Consider the following 11,533-nt stretch of genomic DNA (forward strand, 5'->3'; position numbering starts at 1 on the left):
TACACTGTAACAAATGTTTCAGAACTCAATTTGCTCTCCAGAAGGGATCCTCAATCACCATAAAAACAAATGGAAAGACTGTTTCCCTAAAATGCACAGGTCTTATTTCCTTAACCTGTGAAATTTAACAGGGAAGAATTTGCCTGGGATAACAAGCAGTTTCTATTCTTTGCAGCTGGACAAGAGCCACTTCCTTTCAGCAAATGTCAAGGTGTGAAAGCCTAAGGTTTCACCATAAAATGCACAAATCCCATCAGCCATTCCAACCTCAGCCATGCCTCATGCTGCCTTGCTACCCAAACCTCACCTCCCATCCATCCTCACTCCCCACTACCCCTGGTGTCACCAGTCAGGCATTTCTTACAGGAGGGCAGAAGGCAATGAAATTCTAACACTCCATTTGGCTCCATCCACTCACTATAGCACCACTGTCTGGGAATCCTGGACATCAGAACATCTCTATCCAGGCATCTGCAAGTGCCCTCCCTTCCCCACAAAACAGCCCTCACCTCCCACAGCAACCCCCAGCCACTGCTGCAAATGTACAACACGAGCAGGACCAGCACAGCCACAGCTCCACAAATTTATCCAAATGTATTTTTGCTTTGGTCTTTCCTTCCCTCCAAAATCAGATGGCAATGAAACTGCCTGAGTGTGGAGCTTGTCAGAGCAGCCTCTCTTATGGACCAGCCAGCACAGACAGCTATTGAACACCAGTTTCTCAGGCTGTAGAAAAAGAAATATATATCAGAAACCTGTTAAGCCATTACAGTAAAAAACAGTGACGTGTAAAGACAATCCAAAGAATATTTTACTGTTTAACTCATCTGGTCATAACACTGCAGTAGGACTACCTCATAAAATAGAAATTTCTCAGATTCTATATGCACTCAAGAAAATTTTAAAAGCCCTGATGCACAGGACATCCATTTCAGCACAGAAGAACATTTCTGCTTAAAGTACCTGAGGCACAGAGGAAAGACAGGGCAGTGCGGACTGTGTAAAAAAATGCCAGCCTTGAAAGAAAAGTCTCTTAGTAGTCTTTCCTGCCTGGCATTGATGACACCTATTGCATGTTCAAAGCTTCTGGGTCAAAAATCTCAGCCAACATAAATAATGAATGCTTTTTCTCTGTCCCTCTGATGTTATGAGGGGAGCACTTTTTATTCCATACTCTACAAACTGCAGTGGTCACGTCATCCCAGAGGGAACTGGCCAGACAACTGTGAGTTATTCCGACTACACATCTCCAGCAAGAAATTAAATACTAGTTTCACTTTGAAGGAAGGACAGAAAAATATTCCAACCCAGGTAAAAAACAAGGCAGAAAGTATTGGAAAAACACATTCAATGCTTTTATGTCATTGTCCTTCTATGGAAGGATGCATTATGTATTATTTACACTTTAAACCTTGTGCATCTTTATATATATTGGAAATTAAATTAAGTGGTAAACCTGTGAAAGAAAAGTTACCTATCTATCCAAATCAGAGAGAAGCATTCTCCACTACTCCCAAATGGTCTTCTGTAAAAAAAATTTGATTAACTTGAGTTTCACAATTAATCACAAAAGTGGGCTTCACCGTTTTGAAGCCCACTACAAAGCAAGCTATTATTTTGCCATTACCTGTGGTCATGACAGTTCCTATAACTAAAGAAGAGTACCTCAAGATTTACAGGAGTAATTTCCAGTTACAAGGTCCATGACCCAACAGGTCATTGTTTGTACCAGATATTCTGTGTAACAGAGTCCTCAAACTGCCCTCAAGGAACCACAGGAATCATTATCTCCATACATAAGAACAAACAATTTTCTACTTCTTTATTTCTTAAAAATAAATTTTATAGCTTTTTCCTGCCCTTCTATCCTTCCATCTATCCCACATTCTCTTTTTTTTCTCTTCAACATCTTTCTTGACTTTTTTTTTCTCTCTCCAGTTCTACTTTGGTAACATCCTAAATCACCACCCCCTTTCCCACAGCTTTGACTTTTCTCACTATATATTTGCTGACTGTTCCTGTTTCTCTCCTTCCTCATAGGATTGCTCCTCAGAGTGTAATTTCGTACTCCAAAAGAGATGAATGTTTTCAAAAAGCCTGTTTCAGCCCCAGGAGCAAAAGGGAGCTAGTGCTGCTAGAGGTATTTGAGAAGAACTGTCAGGGCTTCTAAAGTGAGAAACACTGAAACTGTGCAGGAAGAATAACACACAGCTTGGAGTGAAAGAAGCCACTAAAATGAGCTCAGGATCAAGTACAGAGAGCTGTTGTAAATCGCTTAAATCTTAGTTTAGTGAGAGAAAATAGAATCTGTTCTTAAATGAGGACCATGCATGGATTGGCTAATTTTCAGTGATCATACCTCAACATTTGATCACAAGACCTGAGTGAAACTTGTGAGACCACATCCCTGTCTATCCACAACACCCACTACTCCATTCCTCTGGATTCCTCTGATTTGCTTCAGGTGTAGAGGGTGCAGTTTGTACTCTGGACAGAGAGGTGTCACATCTGGAGGTGTCATCAATGCAAAGCTAACAAGTCCCTATCAGTGACTAATTTTAACTAATCATCACATTTGTTATTGCTTCCAGCTCATTCCTGGGCTCCTTTACAATGTGCTGTCCACACCACTGAACCAAGGTGGTTCTTGCTCCAAGGAGCTCACAGCCCACAGACAGACAGGGGCAGAGGACAGAAGAGCTCTGCCTGCGAGAGCTGATGTACAAAGAGATTAAAGGGGGGATTTTCAAAGGAGCCAACACAAATTCCTCCCTTCCCTATCTGCCTGCAACAGTCTCCTTAAAAACCTTGCTGTCCCAGTCTGCCTGTACTACCCTTCCTGGATTTTTCTTTACAAAAGCCAATAGCCACCATGTTTGTCCTTTTCTGACATCACAATCAATCACCCACCCCAAGTAAAAATCAGTCTCCCAAGTTCTTTCCTTTCCAGAGTTTTTCAAGATTCCTGTGCTTCTTCTCTAGACCAGTAATAGGCATATGCTTAAACAGAGAGCTTTAAAACTGCTTTACTTCCATGCATAAACCTCAGGGTGATTTTCCAAGTGCTTCTGGGATGCTCCCATCCATGCTGCCCAGCCCCAAATCCCTTGAATTGCTCCCAAACCATGGGCATTAGTGGAGTTACTTCACAATACTTCACAATGGCAAGTAACCTTGCCATCCTGCTGGCTTCACCACTTTCTTTAAAGGCCCATAACAAACTTATCATAACAGTTTTATATCTTCTACTTAACCTTTGGAGCTGTTTAAGCTTCTCTGAGGTAGTGACTCTCTGATTTATATTCTAACACCTTCCTCAGTCTAAACTAAATGTAATTCTTTCTAAAATGTCCAGCTATAAATTATAGATTATAGTGCCCAGAGTGTTGCTGCAAAACCTCCCACTGAGCTCAGATCAAGCTCACCAAGTGGTTTTTCTTGTATTGCACTCATTTATGTGTCCATTTTAAAATTCTGTTTGTGATATTTAAACACCTTTATAACTTCCATTTTCCCAATAAAATTGATTTAGAGGTGAGAAAAGCCCCCGGGCTTGCCCTGTTAAATGTTTTTTCAAGCAAGTTTGTTCCAAGACAATACTGAAGAAAAGATTCAAGGCAAATGAGTGTAGCTGCACTTATTTTTTTCAGTCAGATTCTGTGTTCATGGAAACAACAGTCTTGACAAATGGGAAAGCCAGCATCCTGGCATAGGCACGCTATTAAAAACACCAGAAAATGGACATTCCCCAGATCAATACCTCTCCCAGGACCTATCAAAGTGTGAGAGGAATGCTCCTCATTAAGGCTATGATGGTAATATGCAGTCCTTTGACTTCTGTACTGCAGTTATCATTGCAGACCTATCGATATCCATTGGCAATGGGCATTTTCACAAGACCTGAGATCAAGAGATCAATCTAGAGAAACCACAAAAGAATCACCAACCAGTGGTAATAGCTTTCACATTCTCCACACCCTAAATTCAAAGAGAAGGTCTAGATGTAAGATGCTAAAAGTCTCTTTACACTGCAAATCTATCACCAGGCACTATCCAGCCTCCCATGATGGCTGGTACTCAAACCTCAATTTCACTGACATTTTAAAACATCTTTTAATCCACTGTAAAAAGTCTGTGAAGTACCTGTCAAAGGAAGCACATCAGAGAGTGCTTGGGATTTGAGACTAAGAGATTTCAGGTAAAGTTAGAAAAACATCTGGAAATTTTCACAGTTTAGAGAACACGCCATTGAAAGGTTCATAAAATTATTGAAGACATCCAATTCTGTGTCAAACTGAATGAAACACAGGCATATAAACCCACCAAGGTGGTTATAAAAAAAAAAATAAATTTGCTCCAGCCATAAACTGATGAGTTAATATCCATGGCCCATTTCTGCAGTGTGTTCCAGCTAAGCAGCCACCCTCTCTGACCTCAACAGGCACAGCAGGCTGCATACACAGAGTTGATTGCAGAACCAGGGCCCACTGTATGATACCACAGCAGAAAAAATAAAAAGAATCATCCAGCCAAGCAGAAAGCAGACAAAAATCCCAGTCTATCAAAAGAGAAGGATATGAAAGTTTACCAGACAAAAGCATCATGCATTTTGTCCCCATATATCTTCTTGTTTTAGCACGACCCTTACTGACAAAAAGTATTGATTGAGAAAGAAAAAAAGGAAGGAAGAAAAGAGAAGAGTTTGACGCATCCCTGTAGAATTAATTAGTTGTGGAGAGTTTTCACCCCTATTAAAAATTCAAATAAATTAGTTCTCTTAGCCTACCTATAGACCCCGGATGTAATTAGTGTGATAATCAATATATCAGTAGGAAACAGCCACTTAAGTGCAGCCAGTGCAATTGTAGATTTAGGACAAGTGAAAGGGGCGTACTCAACAACAGCAGGGAAGAGTATAAATGCAAATGAAGCTCATAAAAAAGAATGAGTGGTTCTGGCTGTGCAAGCTGCTCAAAATTCATCTAGGATTTTTTTTTCTGAAACAGTGAAATATTAGGCTGCTGTGAACTACCCATACTTGGCTAACAAACATGAATATGTACCACAGACCTTCATTTGTTTTCTCACTTACTTGAAGACTTGTTAAAGTGCTGCTAGCTCTCCACTCTCCACTAAGGCACAATAAAAAAAGTTCTAATAAAATGTGCACCTGTCACACTCACATTTTTAGTGTTAAAAATATTCCCCGTGGTGTGTGGAGCACCAGCTGTGCCAGCGGCTTCAGTGCATGACTGACATGCTCAGGGACATCAATGGCTGAAGGTAGTTTGCCTCAGATTTGGCTCTGATATTCTCTCCTTACAATGGGACTTGAAAAAGTGCAAGTGAGTGAATCACAGAAAACCATTTCACAGCAAATTTCATCTTATCAGCCTCAAAGTACAGGAATTGTGTGCATACAATGAACTGAAAATAGCTTTATATGTTTCATGCAATTCTTTAGGCTTTGATACTCATTTAAGGACAGAGGCATCCCAACCTGAGACCTTCCCTGCAACCAAAAGCCAGGGAAAAATGGATTTTGGGATGATGATGTGATAGAAGTAAATATGACTGTAGTAGAGTTTCATGTTCATTGTCCCACTCATGATGCTTTGAGCTGCCTCCAAAGAAAATTAAAGGGGGAAGACATGAAAAGAAAAGGGGAAAAATATGACAGAAGCAGGGAATAACTGATTGGAATTAGATTATTCATATCTCGGGGGGGATCCTAAAGGCCCACAATTTATGTCCCTGGCATGAAATGGTTTTTTCACACTTGATCTTCAGTCAAATGTCGAGGAATCTTACACAAAATACCCATCTCAGTCATCAGGGCTTGACTCAGAGATGGGCTTCACATGAACCTGCAGATAGCAATTAAAGCAGGAAAACACCTTAATTGTTGATCTCAGCCTCTAGAAGACCCAAAGCTTCTTGGCTTTCAATACCCTACAATTCTTTATCCAAAAATTAAGAATTTTTTGAATTCTACACAGAATTCTACACAGATTTACTTTCAACTCCGGGTTTCTAATGAATGATTTAATATCCCTTCAGTTTCAATCCCACCAGGTAGGTTTCAACATTTCTCTTTCACAGGAGTCCTTGTCCCTAAAACATGGTCTGAAGTGAACATTTGGTGTCCGAACACACAGCATGATTTACAAGAACACAGCTTCACAAGTCAGAGTCTACCTTAACAAAACAAGTGCTTAATTTTTTGGTCTGTGGGAAAATTCTACCAAAAAAAAAAAAATCAAATTATTACAACAAAGCTACCAGATTCATCCATTTTCTCTGGCATAGCAAAATGGGGACCAGAGGTGGCTCAAGAAATCTGCAACCAAAGAACTGGTACCAGGCTGCCAAATCCTCAAGGCACTTAACACCAAAGTGCCTCAGACACCCCATCTTCTATCAATGCATTATTCTAAGCAGCACAGAAGGGAAGCTCAGAGATGGAAAGCACAATTATTGTTTAGGGCATTCTACCTGTGAATTTCCATATTTTTCTAAAGTTTTAGAACCATCTTCCCCAAGTATCCAGGATTTTTAAGGTACAACTTTTTTTAAAAAGAGAATGCAGAGATTCTTTAAAATATTCTTTACCCTGCAGTTACTGATAAAGCTTTATCACCTCATGTGAAGCTGAATTATGGTTTTGCCTGGAAACACATACATCCACTAGAGAGAAACAGACGGTGTGTATTCATATATTTCAAAACAGAGGATTTAACCTCTGAAAAGAGATATCAAAGCGTTGCTGAAGCATGGACCTGCATTCAACATTTTCACATTTGGTTCACAAATATCCAATTAGGTTTCTGTCTGAAACACAGTACCCCAAATTTATAATTAATCATCTGTCAAAGTTACAAGGGCAACAGAGCACCACATTATTTTGAACAGTGATTAAAAAAAAAAGAAAATATGTCGGGGTTTTATGAGAGAATATCTTAGCTTTGAGCAGCAATATCAGCCTCCTCTTGAGTGAAGAGTTAATAAAGAACAATAAAATATTTCCATTGCAAACTCAGCAACATGTTTACATCAAAATAAAGACACAAGGGACATACAATATTTAATGTAAACTCAAAATGTATTGCTGTAAATGATAAATGATTTTAAAAATATAAATTGTTAGAAATCAATCTCCATTTTTTATCCAATACCAATATTAAGATTGATTCTTAAAACCTCAAATAACTTTAGAAAATTAATTTTTCCCCTCTTTGTTAATTGCAAGTGGCTAATGAATTTTTTTGTTGGTCTGGGAACATGAGAACCTATGGTAAATTTTAACAATGTTAATTAACACCACCATATAAAGGGACAAATGTTTATAACTTCTAAGGATGTGGAAAACCTATCAAACTAAACTAAAGCTCTTTTGTCCTAATTTGGGATATAATTGGAATGAATCCCCTAGGACTTTTGCTATTCCTCCTACATAAAACCCCATTACTGGTTGATCCCAGAACAAAGATATGTTCCTAGAGATTCCCATAACCCTAATCCATGCAATTCTGTCCCTAGTGGGTACACAGGTGCCCATAAAAAGTGAAGGTCCCCATCTTTTTAAAGTAGCCTTAATTGATACAACCCAGACAGACTGCAGACAAACACAGCAACATGGCAGCAAAATGACCTCTTTCCCACTTTTCCAGTGGGAAAAAGATAGAGGTTATTTGGCTCAAAGAGTAACTATAAGGTTAATTTCAGAAAATGGGATTTTGTCTGAAGGCTGAAATGATGCTCTCGGTATCAGCAGCCACATACTGCTATAATTTGGGACCTTATTCTACTCACTGCATTCTCTAAAACAAATCCACTGTACACAGGGATGTTTGCCAGGATTAATTCCCTGGTGTTATCTGCCTGTACCATTTCCAGTTATTCTAGAAATGTAACCTCCTTCTTCCTCACATTGGGCAGGTTTAACACAGGACTTAGTTTTAAACTGTGCTTACATGGGAGCAATCCCACTGAATGAACCCAAGGCACAGCAAGGAGAGGGGGAAACCTGCTGTGGGAAAGAGGATAGGATCCAGCCCTCAGGAACAAAACCTTATTTGGCATTAAAAACATTCAAATACATTTTTTGAAGCAAAACATCTCAGCACTGGTCCAAAAGCCTCACTGTAGAGAGACACAGACTTTGATGCTTCTTGTGCACAAAGTAATCACCTCTTAGCCCAGTCTAGCATTTCATACTGAAGCAATATTGAGTAGACAACTGGAAGAGAATCATGGAATCAGTTACCACCCACAGTTCTTGCTTTTCTTTGATTCTATGTACAGAGACAAAACATATTCAAACCTGGAGCCAAACTCACACTGGCTGGGACTTTCCCTCAGCAGAAGTTTCAAAAACTGCTGCAGCCCAGTTTAAGATACTGCTGCCACCACATTTTGGGGACAGAAGGGCAAGTCTGAAGGGATGAGGTCTACCAAGCTGTTGGAGCACAATTACAATGTAGGTCAGATTGTTGTGGGGGTATTTTGTTTGCTGGGTTTTTTAAAATTTGATTTGGGAATATTCAGGCTTTAAAATGCACAGAGACTGGCAACCAGGATGTTTTACTAAAAACAGGACGCAAACACACCTCACTAACACTGACAAAATTTCCCTCACCACACACATAGGCAAAGAGGACCAGAAAGACAAAAAGTGTCTTAGTTTATTGTTTTATTACTCACTCAGTCTATGAAACACAATTTGCTTTACAGGGCATCACTAAAAATGCACCCACCAAGGATTTCAATTTGCTTGAATAATGTAATTATCAATGTTAGCACTTCTTTTCATTGTTTTGACAGACTCAGTTCTGCTGCCATCTCATTTGAACGCCCTCCAGCCTATGAAGGAATAAGCATTTCTCACCTGCTCTCTTTCCCCAAATTAGGTGCAAAATTTATGGAGACATGACCTAAAGTTTGAGACCTTTTAAAATACAGAAATTATACTAAGAAATTTGGAAAATCTAAAGCCATAAGGATATAAAAAGCAAATCAGCAAAAGGAATGTTTTATATGAGGTTGTTTCCATTAAGGTCTCTTACGTGTCTTGAATCAATACAGGCATATTTTGCAATTTCATTTCTGACACGGAGCATATTCTATGGAAATAAGGCAAAGAAGGATAATCTAAAATTTCTCAGGCACTATTCTACCCATTGCTGGAATAGCTGTTTGAAAAAGTGGCCTGAGAATGAGCTCACTAGGATAGCTGGTGCCAAATCCTTGACTGGTACAACACAGATGCTCTACCAGCACATCCCTGCAGGCATTGGTAAAACCACAGCAGTGAGAATTCATGGAGCAGTAATATTTTTCTATCAGTTTGGATTCTTCCCTCCTCGAACCACTCTTGACCTGCTCTCCAGTCAAAGAGAGAGGAGCAACTTTGACACCAGCACTTGCAAACCAAACATTCCCCTCTCTTTTCCTCCCCTGCATTTGTGATTACATATTAAGAATCAACAACATGCACATCACTGAGCAAGGGACAGGACTCCTGTTCACTGAGACAGGAGGGACAGGGCTCTTGTTTGCTCTGTATCACAGACCTCTGTGCTTACTGCACAGCCATCCTTCCCCCATCATCTGTCCCATCAGGGCCATACAGATTTCCCTCAGTCACAAGGCCATGCCTGAGATTGTTCATATCCAGTGCCCTCAGAGCATGGGGGTTTTTTTTACTTTTTTGTATAGAGATTAGTCCAATCTAGGATGGGTTTCTCAGACCAATGAACCTTCAAGGGAAAGCACAGCTTCCACAGTGTACAAGAAAAATGGGGAGGGTGAAACAAATCTTCCACTATTATACACAAAGAGTTTAAGCTGCCTTTCAGCTCATCATTTTTCAGACTCAGATAACAGCACAAAATCCATGCACTATCCCTGCAGGGGAACAGGATGTGAGGTCTCTGAGCTAACCAGCCACATAAAAAATACAAGGGATCAGCTGGGAAATGAGAACGACTGGATTTACACTCAAATAAAAGGTCTGTGGGAAGAATTAGGCCCAAAGTCTGCAGCAGAGCTATGTGTAAGCCCAGACTTGTGTCTGAGCATGGTCTTGCTCCCCAGTCTCTACTACAGAACAGCCTTTCACACAGTGGGCTCTTGAACAGCTAAATCAGAGATTTAACCTGGCACAAAATTATACCTGGAGGACTTATTGAATGGAGGATATTATCAATATCATATCTGTCACAGATGAAAAGCTACATATATGGATGAGTACTCTGTAATCCATCCATTGTTTTATAGACCTGGAACTCCCCAGAGAAGAGCACAACATCTGCATCTCATCCCCAAGTGTGGAATTTTGCATTCAGATGTCTGAGCTGGCTGAATGTGTAAAAGCACAGCCAGCCCCCAAGGGACCTCACCTCTGAGGAGACTCCTCTGCCTTGCTGACTCCAACATGGGTGTGGAGCATCTTGCACTCATGAAACAGGTGACAGCAGTAATTGTCTGCAGTGCTGCACTTCTGCACACCCCTGAGACACAGGACAGAAAGATTCCAGAAGATTCCACAGAAAGATTTAAGGAAACCAAGTCCTTTCAGCTTATAGGAACAAAAAATACGTTAGCCCCATGGATCCAGATGTGGTTTGCAGAACTGATGGAGCTGTGCACAAACTTCTCCCTTTTGAAGGATAAATGGATGCAGAACTGAGCCCTGAAGTATTTTCATACACAAGGGCTCAGGGCACATGAGGTGCCCAGTGTTTCCCCAGGACCACACTGCATCCAAAGGCTCCAACTGGAAACTGGCTGATGCTGGTCCTATTCCTTCCCGGGTCTAGAGCTCACTGCTTTGCTTTGGGACATGCAAAACTGCTTCTACCTCTTCTCTGCATTTCTCCAATGGAAACAAAAGATTAGCAAATAAGTAAACAATTAAATGAATAATTTGACATTGAGCTCTAAGCAGTGTCTTACACTTTTGCGTGAGAAGGAAATACAAGAGCCAGGTTGTATCTCCTGCTGCTCTAGCTGGTATATGGGTTATTATGGTTGGTCCTGTGTAAATAAAGGTCTCTTTCACATGCAGAAGGCTAAATAGTCAAGGTGACTCTATCCAAAGTCCCTGTCTCAACTATCACAGAAATGTACCACACAAACTTCCATAGGCAAGGACTTACCTGAAAATGAAAAATGTCTCCTAACACGTACAAAATAACATACCAGAGCATCCTGTCTCCTGCTCTTTTCTAAAAACTGGATGGAGTTTGGATTCAGTTTGGTATTACAAGTACCATTCCATCTCCAGCCAAGAGCTGAGGAAGCTCTGACAGGGACCCTTGCAATCCTCAAATGACCCCACCATGCAGCTGCCTCCTCAGCTCCTAAAAGCCTCTCAGAATCAACAGACAGTAATGGAGAAAAAGTGCAATAAAATGAAAGCTAAAGCCACCATAAAGGAGTGAAACTGATTTCCTGAATATAGATATTCTGTTTCAGCTGGAATATTTCATTTTCATAGAAGTTATTCAGAAGTATGAGGGTGGTTGTACTT

The sequence above is a fragment of the Agelaius tricolor genome, unplaced genomic scaffold, assembly GCF_023055355.1.
Source record: "Agelaius tricolor isolate 1412-34295 unplaced genomic scaffold, bAgeTri1.0.p SCAF_5, whole genome shotgun sequence".
NCBI lineage: Eukaryota > Metazoa > Chordata > Aves > Passeriformes > Icteridae > Agelaius > Agelaius tricolor.